The sequence below is a fragment of the Lithobates pipiens genome, unplaced genomic scaffold (genome assembly GCF_037356315.1).
Source record: "Lithobates pipiens isolate NorthernLeopardFrog02 unplaced genomic scaffold, aLitPip1_a1.2 Scaffold_13, whole genome shotgun sequence".
Classification (NCBI taxonomy): domain Eukaryota; kingdom Metazoa; phylum Chordata; class Amphibia; order Anura; family Ranidae; genus Lithobates; species Lithobates pipiens.
In genome coordinates this window covers 175,716,679-175,729,027 of record NW_027507718.1, presented here as the reverse complement: position 1 = coordinate 175,729,027, position 12,349 = coordinate 175,716,679, and the positions used below count along the sequence as shown (strand labels likewise).

General features: G+C 51.9%; 25 non-coding genes and 28 pseudogenes across 25 annotated transcripts; all 53 read left to right on the top strand.

The window, feature by feature from the left end:
• Positions 1-73: 73 nt before the first annotated feature.
• LOC143978523 (5S ribosomal RNA) lies at positions 74-191 on the top strand (annotated as a pseudogene).
• Positions 192-300: 109 nt separating this feature from the next.
• Positions 301-419, top strand: LOC143976843 (5S ribosomal RNA). Its single transcript, XR_013273136.1, has one exon. It is a non-coding gene; the product is annotated as a 5S ribosomal RNA (ribosomal RNA).
• A 109-nt stretch (positions 420-528) lies between these two features.
• On the top strand, positions 529-647 carry LOC143978563 (5S ribosomal RNA; annotated as a pseudogene).
• A 109-nt stretch (positions 648-756) lies between these two features.
• Positions 757-875, top strand: LOC143980129 (5S ribosomal RNA). The gene has a single exon (XR_013274272.1). It is a non-coding gene; the product is annotated as a 5S ribosomal RNA (ribosomal RNA).
• Positions 876-984: 109 nt separating this feature from the next.
• LOC143979674 (5S ribosomal RNA) lies at positions 985-1,103 on the top strand (annotated as a pseudogene).
• A 109-nt stretch (positions 1,104-1,212) lies between these two features.
• LOC143978466 (5S ribosomal RNA) lies at positions 1,213-1,331 on the top strand (annotated as a pseudogene).
• Positions 1,332-1,440: 109 nt separating this feature from the next.
• Positions 1,441-1,559, top strand: LOC143978173 (5S ribosomal RNA; annotated as a pseudogene).
• A 109-nt stretch (positions 1,560-1,668) lies between these two features.
• On the top strand, positions 1,669-1,787 carry LOC143976273 (5S ribosomal RNA). Its single transcript, XR_013272589.1, has one exon. It is a non-coding gene; the product is annotated as a 5S ribosomal RNA (ribosomal RNA).
• Positions 1,788-1,896: 109 nt separating this feature from the next.
• LOC143977388 (5S ribosomal RNA) lies at positions 1,897-2,015 on the top strand. The gene has a single exon (XR_013273669.1). It is a non-coding gene; the product is annotated as a 5S ribosomal RNA (ribosomal RNA).
• A 109-nt stretch (positions 2,016-2,124) lies between these two features.
• Positions 2,125-2,243, top strand: LOC143978331 (5S ribosomal RNA; annotated as a pseudogene).
• Positions 2,244-2,352: 109 nt separating this feature from the next.
• LOC143978498 (5S ribosomal RNA) lies at positions 2,353-2,471 on the top strand (annotated as a pseudogene).
• A 109-nt stretch (positions 2,472-2,580) lies between these two features.
• LOC143976318 (5S ribosomal RNA) lies at positions 2,581-2,699 on the top strand. Its single transcript, XR_013272632.1, has one exon. It is a non-coding gene; the product is annotated as a 5S ribosomal RNA (ribosomal RNA).
• Positions 2,700-2,808: 109 nt separating this feature from the next.
• Positions 2,809-2,927, top strand: LOC143976512 (5S ribosomal RNA). The gene has a single exon (XR_013272816.1). It is a non-coding gene; the product is annotated as a 5S ribosomal RNA (ribosomal RNA).
• A 109-nt stretch (positions 2,928-3,036) lies between these two features.
• Positions 3,037-3,156, top strand: LOC143978178 (5S ribosomal RNA; annotated as a pseudogene).
• A 109-nt stretch (positions 3,157-3,265) lies between these two features.
• LOC143978776 (5S ribosomal RNA) lies at positions 3,266-3,384 on the top strand. The gene has a single exon (XR_013273976.1). It is a non-coding gene; the product is annotated as a 5S ribosomal RNA (ribosomal RNA).
• A 109-nt stretch (positions 3,385-3,493) lies between these two features.
• LOC143979086 (5S ribosomal RNA) lies at positions 3,494-3,612 on the top strand (annotated as a pseudogene).
• Positions 3,613-3,721: 109 nt separating this feature from the next.
• On the top strand, positions 3,722-3,840 carry LOC143976471 (5S ribosomal RNA). Its single transcript, XR_013272778.1, has one exon. It is a non-coding gene; the product is annotated as a 5S ribosomal RNA (ribosomal RNA).
• Positions 3,841-3,949: 109 nt separating this feature from the next.
• On the top strand, positions 3,950-4,068 carry LOC143977258 (5S ribosomal RNA). The gene has a single exon (XR_013273542.1). It is a non-coding gene; the product is annotated as a 5S ribosomal RNA (ribosomal RNA).
• A 109-nt stretch (positions 4,069-4,177) lies between these two features.
• LOC143977985 (5S ribosomal RNA) lies at positions 4,178-4,296 on the top strand (annotated as a pseudogene).
• Positions 4,297-4,405: 109 nt separating this feature from the next.
• LOC143976441 (5S ribosomal RNA) lies at positions 4,406-4,524 on the top strand. The gene has a single exon (XR_013272749.1). It is a non-coding gene; the product is annotated as a 5S ribosomal RNA (ribosomal RNA).
• Positions 4,525-4,633: 109 nt separating this feature from the next.
• On the top strand, positions 4,634-4,752 carry LOC143976469 (5S ribosomal RNA). The gene has a single exon (XR_013272776.1). It is a non-coding gene; the product is annotated as a 5S ribosomal RNA (ribosomal RNA).
• Positions 4,753-4,861: 109 nt separating this feature from the next.
• Positions 4,862-4,980, top strand: LOC143977807 (5S ribosomal RNA; annotated as a pseudogene).
• Positions 4,981-5,089: 109 nt separating this feature from the next.
• Positions 5,090-5,208, top strand: LOC143977007 (5S ribosomal RNA). Its single transcript, XR_013273295.1, has one exon. It is a non-coding gene; the product is annotated as a 5S ribosomal RNA (ribosomal RNA).
• Positions 5,209-5,317: 109 nt separating this feature from the next.
• LOC143977462 (5S ribosomal RNA) lies at positions 5,318-5,436 on the top strand. The gene has a single exon (XR_013273739.1). It is a non-coding gene; the product is annotated as a 5S ribosomal RNA (ribosomal RNA).
• Positions 5,437-5,545: 109 nt separating this feature from the next.
• LOC143979053 (5S ribosomal RNA) lies at positions 5,546-5,664 on the top strand (annotated as a pseudogene).
• Positions 5,665-5,753: 89 nt separating this feature from the next.
• LOC143977345 (5S ribosomal RNA) lies at positions 5,754-5,872 on the top strand. Its single transcript, XR_013273628.1, has one exon. It is a non-coding gene; the product is annotated as a 5S ribosomal RNA (ribosomal RNA).
• Positions 5,873-5,981: 109 nt separating this feature from the next.
• Positions 5,982-6,100, top strand: LOC143978745 (5S ribosomal RNA; annotated as a pseudogene).
• Positions 6,101-6,209: 109 nt separating this feature from the next.
• Positions 6,210-6,328, top strand: LOC143978909 (5S ribosomal RNA; annotated as a pseudogene).
• Positions 6,329-6,437: 109 nt separating this feature from the next.
• On the top strand, positions 6,438-6,556 carry LOC143978712 (5S ribosomal RNA; annotated as a pseudogene).
• A 108-nt stretch (positions 6,557-6,664) lies between these two features.
• LOC143976936 (5S ribosomal RNA) lies at positions 6,665-6,783 on the top strand. The gene has a single exon (XR_013273226.1). It is a non-coding gene; the product is annotated as a 5S ribosomal RNA (ribosomal RNA).
• Positions 6,784-6,892: 109 nt separating this feature from the next.
• Positions 6,893-7,012, top strand: LOC143978120 (5S ribosomal RNA; annotated as a pseudogene).
• A 109-nt stretch (positions 7,013-7,121) lies between these two features.
• On the top strand, positions 7,122-7,240 carry LOC143979315 (5S ribosomal RNA; annotated as a pseudogene).
• A 337-nt stretch (positions 7,241-7,577) lies between these two features.
• LOC143977279 (5S ribosomal RNA) lies at positions 7,578-7,696 on the top strand. The gene has a single exon (XR_013273563.1). It is a non-coding gene; the product is annotated as a 5S ribosomal RNA (ribosomal RNA).
• A 109-nt stretch (positions 7,697-7,805) lies between these two features.
• On the top strand, positions 7,806-7,924 carry LOC143977916 (5S ribosomal RNA; annotated as a pseudogene).
• Positions 7,925-8,033: 109 nt separating this feature from the next.
• On the top strand, positions 8,034-8,152 carry LOC143977476 (5S ribosomal RNA). Its single transcript, XR_013273752.1, has one exon. It is a non-coding gene; the product is annotated as a 5S ribosomal RNA (ribosomal RNA).
• Positions 8,153-8,261: 109 nt separating this feature from the next.
• Positions 8,262-8,380, top strand: LOC143978279 (5S ribosomal RNA; annotated as a pseudogene).
• A 109-nt stretch (positions 8,381-8,489) lies between these two features.
• Positions 8,490-8,608, top strand: LOC143978642 (5S ribosomal RNA; annotated as a pseudogene).
• Positions 8,609-8,717: 109 nt separating this feature from the next.
• LOC143979796 (5S ribosomal RNA) lies at positions 8,718-8,836 on the top strand. Its single transcript, XR_013274085.1, has one exon. It is a non-coding gene; the product is annotated as a 5S ribosomal RNA (ribosomal RNA).
• Positions 8,837-8,945: 109 nt separating this feature from the next.
• LOC143979572 (5S ribosomal RNA) lies at positions 8,946-9,064 on the top strand (annotated as a pseudogene).
• A 109-nt stretch (positions 9,065-9,173) lies between these two features.
• Positions 9,174-9,292, top strand: LOC143979705 (5S ribosomal RNA; annotated as a pseudogene).
• Positions 9,293-9,401: 109 nt separating this feature from the next.
• On the top strand, positions 9,402-9,520 carry LOC143977278 (5S ribosomal RNA). The gene has a single exon (XR_013273562.1). It is a non-coding gene; the product is annotated as a 5S ribosomal RNA (ribosomal RNA).
• A 109-nt stretch (positions 9,521-9,629) lies between these two features.
• Positions 9,630-9,748, top strand: LOC143977915 (5S ribosomal RNA; annotated as a pseudogene).
• A 109-nt stretch (positions 9,749-9,857) lies between these two features.
• LOC143977358 (5S ribosomal RNA) lies at positions 9,858-9,976 on the top strand. Its single transcript, XR_013273640.1, has one exon. It is a non-coding gene; the product is annotated as a 5S ribosomal RNA (ribosomal RNA).
• Positions 9,977-10,085: 109 nt separating this feature from the next.
• On the top strand, positions 10,086-10,204 carry LOC143978278 (5S ribosomal RNA; annotated as a pseudogene).
• Positions 10,205-10,313: 109 nt separating this feature from the next.
• LOC143976739 (5S ribosomal RNA) lies at positions 10,314-10,432 on the top strand. The gene has a single exon (XR_013273035.1). It is a non-coding gene; the product is annotated as a 5S ribosomal RNA (ribosomal RNA).
• A 109-nt stretch (positions 10,433-10,541) lies between these two features.
• On the top strand, positions 10,542-10,660 carry LOC143976614 (5S ribosomal RNA). The gene has a single exon (XR_013272914.1). It is a non-coding gene; the product is annotated as a 5S ribosomal RNA (ribosomal RNA).
• Positions 10,661-10,769: 109 nt separating this feature from the next.
• On the top strand, positions 10,770-10,888 carry LOC143979784 (5S ribosomal RNA). Its single transcript, XR_013274084.1, has one exon. It is a non-coding gene; the product is annotated as a 5S ribosomal RNA (ribosomal RNA).
• A 109-nt stretch (positions 10,889-10,997) lies between these two features.
• Positions 10,998-11,116, top strand: LOC143979466 (5S ribosomal RNA; annotated as a pseudogene).
• Positions 11,117-11,225: 109 nt separating this feature from the next.
• LOC143978939 (5S ribosomal RNA) lies at positions 11,226-11,344 on the top strand (annotated as a pseudogene).
• Positions 11,345-11,453: 109 nt separating this feature from the next.
• On the top strand, positions 11,454-11,572 carry LOC143978164 (5S ribosomal RNA; annotated as a pseudogene).
• A 109-nt stretch (positions 11,573-11,681) lies between these two features.
• On the top strand, positions 11,682-11,800 carry LOC143979898 (5S ribosomal RNA). The gene has a single exon (XR_013274110.1). It is a non-coding gene; the product is annotated as a 5S ribosomal RNA (ribosomal RNA).
• Positions 11,801-11,909: 109 nt separating this feature from the next.
• Positions 11,910-12,028, top strand: LOC143979624 (5S ribosomal RNA). The gene has a single exon (XR_013274061.1). It is a non-coding gene; the product is annotated as a 5S ribosomal RNA (ribosomal RNA).
• Positions 12,029-12,137: 109 nt separating this feature from the next.
• LOC143979201 (5S ribosomal RNA) lies at positions 12,138-12,256 on the top strand (annotated as a pseudogene).
• Positions 12,257-12,349: the final 93 nt, after the last annotated feature.

Sequence of the window (12,349 nt, the reverse complement as noted above, 5' to 3'; positions counted from 1 at the left end):
TATTTTTCCTCTCGATTGCCTGAGGTGACCACCTTGGCTTTCGTCAAGAGAGTTGTAAGTAGGGTTCAAGATTGCCTACGGCCACATCACCCTGAATGCGCTCGATCTCATCTGATCTCGGATGCTAAGTAGGGTAAGCCTGGTTAGTACCTGGATGGGAGACCGCCTGGGGATACCAGGTGCCGTAGGCTTTTTTCCATTATGTTGTTGGCTTTGGCGACCTGTTGTATTTTTCCTCTCGTTTGCAAGAGGTGACCACCTTGGCTTTTGTCAAGAGAGTTGTAAGTAGGGTGCAAGATCGCCTACGGTCACTTCACCCTGAATGCGCTCGATCTCGTCTGATCTCGGATGCTAAGCAGGGTCGCGCCTGGTTAGTACCTGGATGGGAGACCGCCTGGGAATACCAGGTGCCGTAGGCTTTTTTCCATTATGTTGTTGGCTTTGGCGACCTGCTGTATTTTTCATCTCGATTGCCCGAGGTGACCACATTGGCTTTTGTCAAGAGAGTTGTAAGTAGTGTGCAAGATCGCCTACGGCCACATCACCCTGATTGCGCTCGATCTTGTCTGATCTCGGATGCTAAGCAGGGTCGGGCCTGGTTAGTACCTGGATGGGAGCCCGACTGGGAATACCAGGTGCCATAGGCTTTTTTCCATTATGTTGTTGACTTTGGCGACCTGCTGTATTTTTCCTCTCGATTGCCCGAGGTGACCACCTTGGCTTTTGTCAAGAGAGTTGTAAGTAGGGTGCAAGATCGCCTACGTCCACATCACCCTGAATGCGCTCGATCTCGTCTGATCTCGGATGCTAAGCAGGGTTGGGCCTGGTTAGTACCTGGATGGGAGACCGCCTGGGAATACCAGGTGCCGTAGGCTTTTTTCCATTATGTTGTTGGCTTTGGCGACCTGCTGTATTTTTCCTCTCGATTGCCCGAGGTGACCACCTTGGCTTTTGTCAAGAGAGTTGTAAGTAGGGTGCAAGATCACCTACGGCCGCATCAAACTGAATGCGATCGATCTCGTCTGATCTCGGATGCTAAGCAGGGTCAGGCCTGGTTGGTACCTGGATGGGAGACCGCCTGGGAATACCAGGTGCCGTAGTCTTTTTTCCATTATGTTGTTGGCTTTGGCGACCTGCTCTATTTTTCCTCTCGATTGCCCGAGGTGACCACCTTGGCTTTTGTCAAGAGAGTTGTAAGTAGGGTGCAAGATCGCCTATGGCCACATCACCGTGAATGCGCTCGATGTCGTCTGATCTCGGATGCTAAGCAGGGTCGGGCCTGGTTAGTACCTGGATGGGAGACCGCCTGGGAATCCCAGGTGCCGTAGGCTTTTTTCCATTATGTTGTTGGCTTTGGCGACCTGCTGTATTTTTCCTCTCGATTGCCCAAGGTGACCACCTTGGCTTTTGTCAAGAGAGTTGTAAGTAGGGTGCAAGATCGCCTACAGCTCCATCACCCTGAATGCGCTCGATCTCATCTGATCTCGGATGCTAAGCAGGGTCGGGCCTAGTTAGTACCTGGATGGGAGACCGCCTGGGAATACCAGGTGCCGTAGGCTTTTTTCCATTATGTTGTTGGCTTTGGCGACCTGCTGTATTTTTCCTCTCGATTGCCCGAGGTGACCACCTTGGCTTTTGTCAAGAGAGTTGTAAGTAGGGTGCAAGATCGCCTACGGCCACATCACCCTGAATGCGCACGATCTCGTCTGATCTCGGAAGCTAAGCAGGGTCGGGCCTGGTTAGTACCTGGATGGGAGACCGCCTGGGAATACCAGGTTCCGTAGGCTTTTTTCCATTATGTTGTTGGCTTTGGTGACCTGCTGTATTTTTCCTCTCGATTACCTGAGGTGACCACCTTGGCTTTTGTCAAGAGATTTGTAAGTAGGGTGCAAGATTGCCTACGGCCACATTACCCTGAATGCGCTCGATTTCATCTGATCTCGGATACTAAGCAGGGTCGGGCCTGGTTAGTACCTGGATGGGAGACCGCCTGGGAATACCAGGTGCCGTAGGCTTTTTTCCATTATGTTGTTGGCTTTGGCGACCTGCTGTTATTTTCATCTCAATTGCCCGAGGTGACCACATTGGCTTTTGTCAAGAGAGTTGTAACTAGGGTGCAAGATTGCCTACGGCCACATCACCCTGAATGCGCTCGATCTCGTCTGATCTCGGATGCTAAACAGGGTCGGGCCTGCTTAGTACCTGGATGGGTGACCGCCTGGGAATACAAGGTGCCATAGGCTTTTTTCCATTATGTTGTTGGCTTTGGCGACCTGCTGTATTTTTCATCTCGATTGCCCGAGGTGACCACATTGGCTTTTGTCAAGAGAGTTGTAAGTAGGGTGCAAGATCGCCTACGGCCACATCACCCTGATTGCGCTCGATGTCGTCTGATCTCGGATGCTAAGCAGGGTCGGGCCTGGTTAGTACCTGGATGGGAGCCCGACTGGGAATACCAGGTGCCGTAGGCTTTTTTCCATTATGTTGTTGACTTTGGCGACCTGCTGTATTTTTCATCTCGATTGCCCGAGGTGACCACCTTGGCTTTTGTCAAGAGAGTTGTAAGTAGGGTGCAAGATCGCCTACGGCCACATCACCCTGAATGCGCTCGATCTCATCTGATCTCGGATGCTAAGCAGGGTCGGGCCTGGTTAGTACCTGGATGGGAGACCGCCTGGGAATACCAGGTGCCGTAGGCTTTTTTCCATTATGTTGTTGGCTTTGGCGACCTGCTGTATTTTTCCTCTCGATTGCCCGAGGTGACCACCTTGGCTTTTGTCAAGAGAGTTGTAAGTAGGGAGCAAGATCACCTACGGCCACATCACCCTGAATGCGCTCGATCTCGTCTGATCTCGGATGCTAAGCAGGGTCGTGCCTGGTTAGTACCTGGATGGGAGACCGCCTGGGAATACCAGGTGCCGTAGGCTTTTTTCCATTATGTTGTTGGCTTTGGCGACCTGCTGTATTTTTCCTCTCTATTGCCCGAGGTGACCACCTTGGCTTTTGTCAAGAGAGTTGTAAGTAGGGTGCAAGATCGCCTACGGCCACATCACCCTGAATGCGCTCGATCTCGTCTGATCTCGGATGCTAAGCGGGGTCGGGCCTGGTTAGTACCTGGATGGGCAGACCGCCTGGGAATACTAGGTGCCGTAGGCTTTTTTCCATTATGTTGTTAGCTTTGGCGACCTGCTGTATTTTTCCTCTCGATTGCCCGAGGTGACCACCTTGGCTTTTGTCAAGAGAGTTGTAAGTAGGGTGCGAGATCGCCTACGGCCACATCACCCTGAATGCGCTCGATCTCGTCTGATCTCGGATGCTAAGCAGGGTCGTGCCTGGTTAGTACCTGGATGGGAGACCGCCTGGGAATACCAGGTGCCGTAGGCTTTTTGCCATTATGTTTTTGGCTTTGGTGACCTGCTGTATTTTTCCTCTCGATTGCCCAAGGTGACCACCTTGGCTTTTGTCAAGAGAGTTGTAAGTAGGGCACAAAATCACCTACGGCCACATCACCCCGAATGCGCTCCATCTTGTCTGATCTCGGATGCTAAGCAGGGTCGGGCCTGGTTAGTACCTGGATGGGAGACCGTCTGGGAATACCAGGTGCCGTAGGCTTTTTTCCATTATGTTGTTGGCTTTGGCGACCTGCTGTATTTTTCCTCTCCATTGCCCGAGGTGACCACCTTGGCTTTTGTCAAGAGAGTTGTAAGTAGGGTGCAAGATCGCCTACCGCCACATCACCCTGAATGCGCTCGATCTCGTCTGATCTCGGAAGCTAAGTAGGGTCGGGCCTGGTTAGTACCTGGATGGGAGACCGCCTGGGAATACCAGGTGCCGTAGGCTTTTTTCCATTATGTTGTTGGCTTTGGTGACCTGCTGTATTTTTCCTCTCGATTGCCCGAGGTGACCACCTTGGCTTTTGTAAAGAGAGTTGTAAGTAGGGTGCAAGATCGCCTATGGCCACATCACCCTGAATGCGCTCGATCTCATCTGATCTTAGATGCTAAGCAGGGTCGGGCCTGGTTAGTACCTGGATGGGAGACCGCCTGGGAATACCAGGTGCCGTAGGCTTTTTCCCATTATGTTGTTGGCTTTGGCGACCTGCTGTATTTTTCCTCTCGATTGCCCAAGGTGACCACCTTGGCTTTTGTCAAGAGAGTTGTAAGTAGGGTGCAAGATCGCCTACGGCCACATCGCTCTGAATGCGGTCGATCTCGTCTGATCTCGTATGCTAAGCAGGGTCGGGCCTGGTTGGTACCTGGATGGGAGACCGCCTGGGAATACCAGGTGCCGTAGGCTTTTTTCCATTATGTTGTTGGCTTTGGCGACCTGCTGTATTTTTCCTCTCGATTGCCCGAGGTGACCACCTTGGCTTTTGTAAAGAGAGTTGTAAGTAGGGTGCAAGATCGCCTATGGCCACATCACCCTGAATGCACCCGATCTCGTCTGATCTCGGATGCTAAGCAGGGTCGGGCCTGGTTAGTACCTGGATGGGAGACCGCCTGGGAATACCAGGTGCCGTAGGCTTTTTTCCATTATGTTGTTGGCTTTGGCAAGCTGCTGTATTTTTCCTCTCGATTGCCCGAGATGACCACCTTGGCTTTTGTCAAGAGAGTTGTAAGTAGGATGCAAGATTGCTTACGGCCACATCACCCTGAATGCGCTCGATCTCATCTGATCTCGGATGCTAAGCAGGGTCGGGCCTGGTTAGTACCTGGATGGGAGACCGCCTGGGAATACCAGGTGCCATAGGCTTTTTTCCATTATGTTGTTGGCTTTGGCGACCTGCTGTATTTTTCCTCTCTATTGCACGAGGTGACCACCTTGGCTTTTGTCAAGAGAGTTGTAAGTAGGGAGGATAATCGCCTACAGCCATATCACCCTGAATGCGCTCGATCTCGTCTGATCTTGGATGCTAAGCAGGGTCGGGCCTGGTTAGTTCCTAGATGGGAGACCACCTGGGAATACCAGGTGCCGTAGGCTTTTTTCCATTATGTTGTTGGCTTTGGCGACCTGCTGTATTTTTCCTCTCTATTGCCCGAGGTGACCACCTTGGCTTTTGTCAAGAGAGTTGTAAGTAGGGTGCAAGATTGCCTATGGCCACATCACCCTGAATGCGCTCAATCTCGTCTGATCTCGGATGCTAAGCAGGGTCGGGCCTGGTTAGTACCTGGATGGGAGACCGCCTGGGAATACCAGGTGCCGTAGGCTTTTTTCCATTATGTTGTTGGCTTTGGCGACCTGCTGTATTTTTCCTCTCGTTTGCCCGAGGTGACCACCTTGGCTTTTGTCAAGAGAGTTGTAAGTAGGGTGCAAGATTGCCTACAGCCACATCACCCTGAATGCGCTCGATCTCGTCTGATCTCGGATGCTAAGCAGGGTCGGGCCTGGTTAGTGCCTGGATGGGAGACCGCCTGGGAATACCAGGTGCCGTAGGCTTTTTTCCATTATGTTGTTGGCTTTGGCGACCTGCTGTATTTTTCCTCTCGTTTGCCCGAGGTGACCACCTTGGCTTTTGTCAAGAGAGTTGTAAGTAGGGAGCAAGATCGCCTATGGCCACATCACCCTGCATGCGCTCAATCTCGTCTGATCTCGGATGCTAAGCAGGGTCGGACCTGGTTAGTACCTGGATGGGATTCTGCCTGGGAATACCAGGTGCCGTAGGCTTTTTTCCATTATGTTGTATTTTTCCTCTCGATTGCCCGAGGTGACCACCTTGGCTTTTGTCAAGAGAGTTGTAAGTAGGGTGCAAGATTGCCTACAGCCACATCACCCTGAATGCGCTCGATCTTGTCTGATCTCGGATGCTAAGCAGGGTCGGGCCTGGTTAGTACCTGGATGGGAGACCGCCTGGGAATACCAGGTGCCGTAGGCTTTTTTCCATTATGTTGTTGGCTTTGGCGACCTGCTGTATTTTTCCTCTCGTTTGCCCGAGGTGACCACCTTGGCTTTTGTCAAGAGAGTTGTAAATAGGAAGCAAGATCGCCTATGGCCACATCACCCTGAATGCGCTCAATCTCGTCTGATCTCGGATGCTAAGCAGGGTCGGGCCTGGTTAGTACCTGGATGGGATTCCGCCTGGGGATACCAGGTGCCGTAGGCTTTTTTCCATTATGTTGTTGGCTTTGGCGACCTGCTGTATTTTTCCTCTCGTTTCCCCGAGGTGACCACCTTGGCATTTGTCAAGAGAGTTGTAAGTAGGGTGCAAGATCTCCTACGGCCACATCACCCTGAATGCGCTCGATCTCGTCTGATCTTGGATGCTAAGCAGGGTTGGGCCTGGTTAGAACCTGGATGGGTGAGCGCCTGGGAATACCAGGTGCCGTAGGCTTTTTTCCATTATGTTGTTGGCTTTGGCGACCTGCTGTATTTTTCCTCTCGATTGCCCGAGGTGACCGCCTTGGCTTTCGTCAAGAGAGTTGTAAGTAAGGTGCAAGATCGTCTACGGCCTCATCACCCTGAATGCGCTCGATCTCATCTGATATCGGATGCTCAGCAGGGTCGGGCCTGGTTAGTACCTGGATGGGAGACCGCCTGAGAATACCAGGTGCCGTAGGCTTTTTTCCATTATGTTGTTGGCTTTGGCGACCTGCTGTATTTTTCCTCTCTATAGCCCGAGGTGACCACCTTGGCTTTTGTCAAGAGAGTTGTAAGTACGGTGGAAATCGCCTACAGCCACCTCACCCTGAATGCGCTCGATCTCGTCTGATCTCGAATGCTAAGCAGGGTCGGGCCTGGTTAGTACCTGGATGGGAGACCACCTGGGAATACCAGGTGCCGTAGGCTTTTTTCCATTATGTTGTTGGCTTAGGCGACCTGCTGTATTTTTCCTCTCGTTTGCCCGAGGTGACCACCTTGGCTTTTGTCAAGAGAGTTGTAAGTAGGGTGCAAGATCGCCTACGGCCACATCACCCTGAATGCGCTTGATCTCGTCTGATCTCGGATGCTAAGCGGGGTCGGGCCTGGTTAGTACCTGGATGGGCAGACCGCCTGGGAATACCAGGTGCCGTAGGCTTTTTTCCATTATGTTGTTGGCTTTGGCGACCTGCTGTATTTTTCCTCTCGATTGCCCGAGGTGACCAGCTTGGCTTTTGTCAAGAGAGTTGTAAGTAGGGTGCAAGATTGCCTACAGCCACATCACCCTGAATGCGCTCGATCTCGTCTGATCTCGGATGCTAAGCAGGGTCGGGCCTTTTTAGTATCTGGATGGGAGACCACCTGGGAATACCAGGTGCCGTATTCTTTTTTCCATTATGTTGTTGGCTTTGGCGACCTGCTGTATTTTTCCTCTCGATTGCACGAGGTGACCAGCTTGGCTTTTGTCAAGAGAGTTGTAAGTAGGATGCAAGAACGCCTACAGCCACATCACCCTGAATGCGCTCAATCTCGTCTGATCTCGGGTGCTAAGCAGGGTCAGGCCTGGTTAGTACCTGGATGGGAGACCGCCTGGGAATACAAGGTCCCCTAGGCTTTTTTCCATTATGTTGTTGGCTTTGGCGACCTGCTGTATTTTTCCTCTCTATTGCCCGAGGTGACCACCTTGGCTTTTGTCAAGAGAGTTGTAAGTAGGATGCAAGATCGCCTACGGCCACATCACCCTGAATGCGCTAGATCTCGTCTGATCTCGGATGCTAAGCAGGGTCGGGCCTGCTTAGTACCTGGATGGGAGACCGCCTGGGAATACCAGGTGCCGTAGGCTTTTTTCCATTATGTTGTTGGCTTTGGCGACCTGCTGTATTTTTCCTCTCGATTGCCTGAGGTGACCAGCTTGGCTTTTGTCAAGAGAGTTGTAAGTAGGTTGCAAGATCGCCTACAGCCACATCACCCTGAATGCGCTCGATCTCGTCTGATCTCGGATGTTAAGCAGGGTCAGGCCTGGTTAGTACCTGGATGGTAGACCGCCTGGGAATACCAGGTGCCGTAGGCTTTTTTCCATTATGTTGTTGGCTTTGGCGACCTGCTGTATTTTTCCTCTCGATTGCCCGAGGTGACCACCTTGGCTTTTGTCAAGAGAGTTGTAAGTAGGGTGCAAGATCGCCTACGGCCACATCACCCTGAATGCACTCGATCTCGTCTGATCTCGGATGTTAAGCAGGGTCGGGCCTGGTTAGTACCTGGATGGGAGACCGCTTGGGAATACCAGGTGCCGTAGGCTTTTTTCCATTATGTTGTTGGCTTTGGCGACCTGCTGTATTTTTCCTCTCGATTGCCCGAGGTGACCACCTTGGCTTTTGTCAAGAGAGTTGTAAGTAGGGTGCAAGATCGCCTACGGCCACATCACCCTGAATGCGTTCGATCTCGTCTGATCTCCGATGCTAAGCAGGGTCAGGCCTGGTTAGTACCTGGATGGGAGACCGCCTGGGAATACCAGGTGCCGTAGGCTTTTTTCCATTATGTTGTTGGCTTTGGCGACCTGCTGTATTTTTCCTCTCGATTGCCCGAGGTGACCAGCTTGGCTTTTGTCAAGAGAGTTGTAAGTAGGGTGCAAGATCGCCTACAGCCACATCACCCTGAATGCGCTCGATCTCGTCTGACCTCGGATGCTAAGCAGGGTCAGGCCTGGTTAGTACCTGGATGGGAGACCGCCTGGGAATACCAGATGCCGTAGGCTTTTTTCCATTATGTTGTTGGCTTTGGCGACCTGCTGTATTTTTCTTTTCGATTGCCCGAGGTGACCACCTTGGCTTTTGTCAAGAGAGTTGTAAGTAGGGTGCAAGGTTGCCTACGGCCACATCACCCTGAATGCGCTCGATCTCGTTTGATCTCGGATGCTAAGCAGGGTCGGGCCTGGTTAGTACCTGGATGGGAGACCGTCTGGGAATACCTGGTGCCGTAGGCTTTTTTCCATTATGTTGTTGGCTTTGGCGACCTGCTGTATTTTTCCTCTCAATTGCCCGAGGTGACCAGCTTGGCTTTTGTCAAGAGAGTTGTAAGTAGGGTGCAAGATTGCCTACAGCCACATCACCCTGAATGCGCTCGATCTCGTCTGATCTCGGATGCTGAGCAGGGTCGGGCCTTTTTAGTATCTGGATGGGAGACCACCTGGGAATACCAGGTGCCGTATTCTTTTTTCCATTATGTTGTTGGCTTTGGCGACCTGCTGTATTTTTCCTCTCGATTGCACGAGGTGACCAGCTTGGCTTTTGTCAAGAGAGTTGTAAGTAGGATGCAAGAACGCCTACAGCCACATCACCCTGAATGCGCTCGATCTCGTCTGATCTCGGGTGCTAAGCAGGGTCAGGCCTGGTTAGTACCTGGATGGGAGACCGCCTGGGAATACAAGGTCCCCTAGGCTTTTTTCCATTATGTTGTTGGCTTTGGCGACCTGCTGTATTTTTCCTCTCTATTGCCCGAGGTGACCACCTTGGCTTTTGTCAAGAGAGTTGTAAGTAGGATGCAAGATCGCCTACGGCCACATCACCCTGAATGCGCTAGATCTCGTCTGATCTCGGATGCTAAGCAGGGTCGGGCCTGCTTAGTACCTGGATGGGAGACCGCCTGGGAATACCAGGTGCCGTAGGCTTTTTTCCATTATGTTGTTGGCTTTGGCGACCTGCTGTATTTTTCCTCTCGATTGCCTGAGGTGACCAGCTTGGCTTTTGTCAAGAGAGTTGTAAGTAGGTTGCAAGATCGCCTACAGCCACATCACCCTGAATGCGCTCGATCTCGTCTGATCTCGGATGTTAAGCAGGGTCAGGCCTGGTTAGTACCTGGATGGTAGACCGCCTGGGAATACCAGGTGCCGTAGGCTTTTTTCCATTATGTTGTTGGCTTTGGCGACCTGCTGTATTTTTCCTCTCGATTGCCCGAGGTGACCACCTTAGCTTTTGTCAAGAGAGTTGTAAGTAGGGTGCAAGATCGCCTACGGCCACATCACCCTGAATGCACTCGATCTCGTCTGATCTCGGATGTTAAGCAGGGTCGGGCCTGGTTAGTACCTGGATGGGAGACCGCTTGGGAATACCAGGTGCCGTAGGCTTTTTTCCATTATGTTGTTGGCTTTGGCGACCTGCTGTATTTTTCCTCTCGATTGCCCGAGGTGACCACCTTGGCTTTTGTCAAGAGAGTTGTAAGTAGGGTGCAAGATCGCCTACGGCCACATCACCCTGAATGCGTTCGATCTCGTCTGATCTCCGATGCTAAGCAGGGTCAGGCCTGGTTAGTACCTGGATGGGAGACCGCCTGGGAATACCAGGTGCCGTAGGCTTTTTTCCATTATGTTGTTGGCTTTGGCGACCTGCTGTATTTTTCCTCTCGATTGCCCGAGGTGACCAGCTTGGCTTTTGTCAAGAGAGTTGTAAGTAGGGTGCAAGATCGCCTACAGCCACATCACCCTGAATGCGCTCGATCTCGTCTGACCTCGGATGCTAAGCAGGGTCGGGCCTGGTTAGTACCTGGATGGGAGACCGCCTGGGAATACCAGGTGCCGTAGGCTTTTTTCCATTATGTTGTTGGCTTTGGCGACATGCTGTATTTTTCCTATCGTTTGCCCGAGGTGACCACCTTGGCTTTTGTCAAGAGAGTTGTAAGTAGGAGGCAAGATCGCCTACGGCCACATCACCCTGAATGCGCTCGATCTCGTCTGATCTCGGATGCTAAGCAGGGTCGGGCCTGGTTAGTACCTGGATGGGAGACCGCCTGGGAATACCAGATGCCGTAGGCTTTTTTCCATTATGTTGTTGGCTTTGGCGACCTGCTGTATTTTTCTTTTCGATTGCCCGAGGTGACCACCTTGGCTTTTGTCAAGAGAGTTGTAAGTAGGGTGCAAGGTTGCCTACGGCCACATCACCCTGAATGCGCTCGATCTCGTTTGATCTCGGATGCTAAGCAGGGTCGGGCCTGGTTAGTACCTGGATGGGAGACCGTCTGGGAATACCTGGTGCCGTAGGCTTTTTTCCATTATGTTGTTGGCTTTGGCGACCTGCTGTATTTTTCTTTTCGATTGCCCGAGGTGACCACCTTGGCTTTTGTCAAGAGAGTTGTAAGTAGGGTGCAAGACCGCCTAAAGCCACATCACCCTGAATGCGCTCAATCTCGTCTGATCTCGGATGCTAAGCAGGGTCGGGCCTGGTTAATACCTGGATGGGAGACCGCTTCGGAATACCAGGTGCCGTAGGCTTTTTTCCATTATGTTGTTGGCTTTGGCGACCTGCTGTATTTTTCCTCTCGATTGCCCGAGGTGACCACCTTGGCCTTTGTCAAGAGAGTTGTAAGTAGGGTGCAAGATCGCCTACGGCCGCATCACCCTGAATGCGCTCGATCTCGTCTGATCTCAGATGCTAAGCAGGGTCGGGACTGTTAAGTACCTGGATGGGAGACCGCCTGGGAATACCAGGTGCCGTAGGCTTTTTTCCATTATGTTGTTGGATTTGGCGACCTGCTGTATTTTTCCTCTCGATTGCCCGAGGTGACCAGCTTGGCTTTTGTCAAGAGAGTTGTAAGTAGGGTGCAAGATCGCCTACAGCCACATCACCCTGAATGCGCTCGATCTCGTCTGATCTCGGATGCTAAGCAGGGTCGGGCCTGGTTAGTACCTGGATGGGAGACCGCCTGGGAATACCAGATACCGTAGGCTTTTTTCCATTATGTTGTTGGCTTTGGCGACCTGCTGTATTTTTCCTCTCGATTGCCCGAGCTGACCACCTTGGCTTTTGTCAAGAGAGTTGTAAGTAGGGTGCAAGATTGCCTACGGCCACATCACCCTGAATGCACTCGATCTCATCTGATCTCGGATGCTAAGCAGGTTTGGGCCTGGTTAGTACCTGGATGGGAAACCGCCTGGGAATACCAGGTGCCGTAGGCTTTTTTCCATTATGTTGTTGGCTTTGGCGACCTGCTGTATTTTTCTTTTCGATTGCCCGAGGTGACCACCTTGGCTTTTGTCAAGAGAGTTGTAAGTAGGGTGCAAGGTTGCCTACGGCCACATCACCCTGAATGCGCTCGATCTCGTTTGATCTCGGATGCTAAGCAGGGTCGGGCCTGGTTAGTACCTGGATGGGAGACCGTCTGGGAATACCAGGTGCCGTAGGCTTTTTTCCATTATGTTGTTGGCTTTGGCGACCTGCTGTATTTTTCTTTTCGATTGCCCGAGGTGACCACCTTGGCTTTTGTCAAGAGAGTTGTAAGTAGGGTGCAAGACCGCCTAAAGCCACATCACCCTGAATGCGCTCAATCTCGTCTGATCTCGGATGCTAAGCAGGGTCGGGCCTGGTTAATACCTGGATGGGAGACCGCTTGGGAATACCAGGTGCCGTAGGCTTTTTTCCATTATGTTGTTGGCTTTGGCGACCTGCTGTATTTTTCCTCTCGATTGCCCGAGGTGACCACCTTGGCTTTTGTCAAGAGAGTTGTA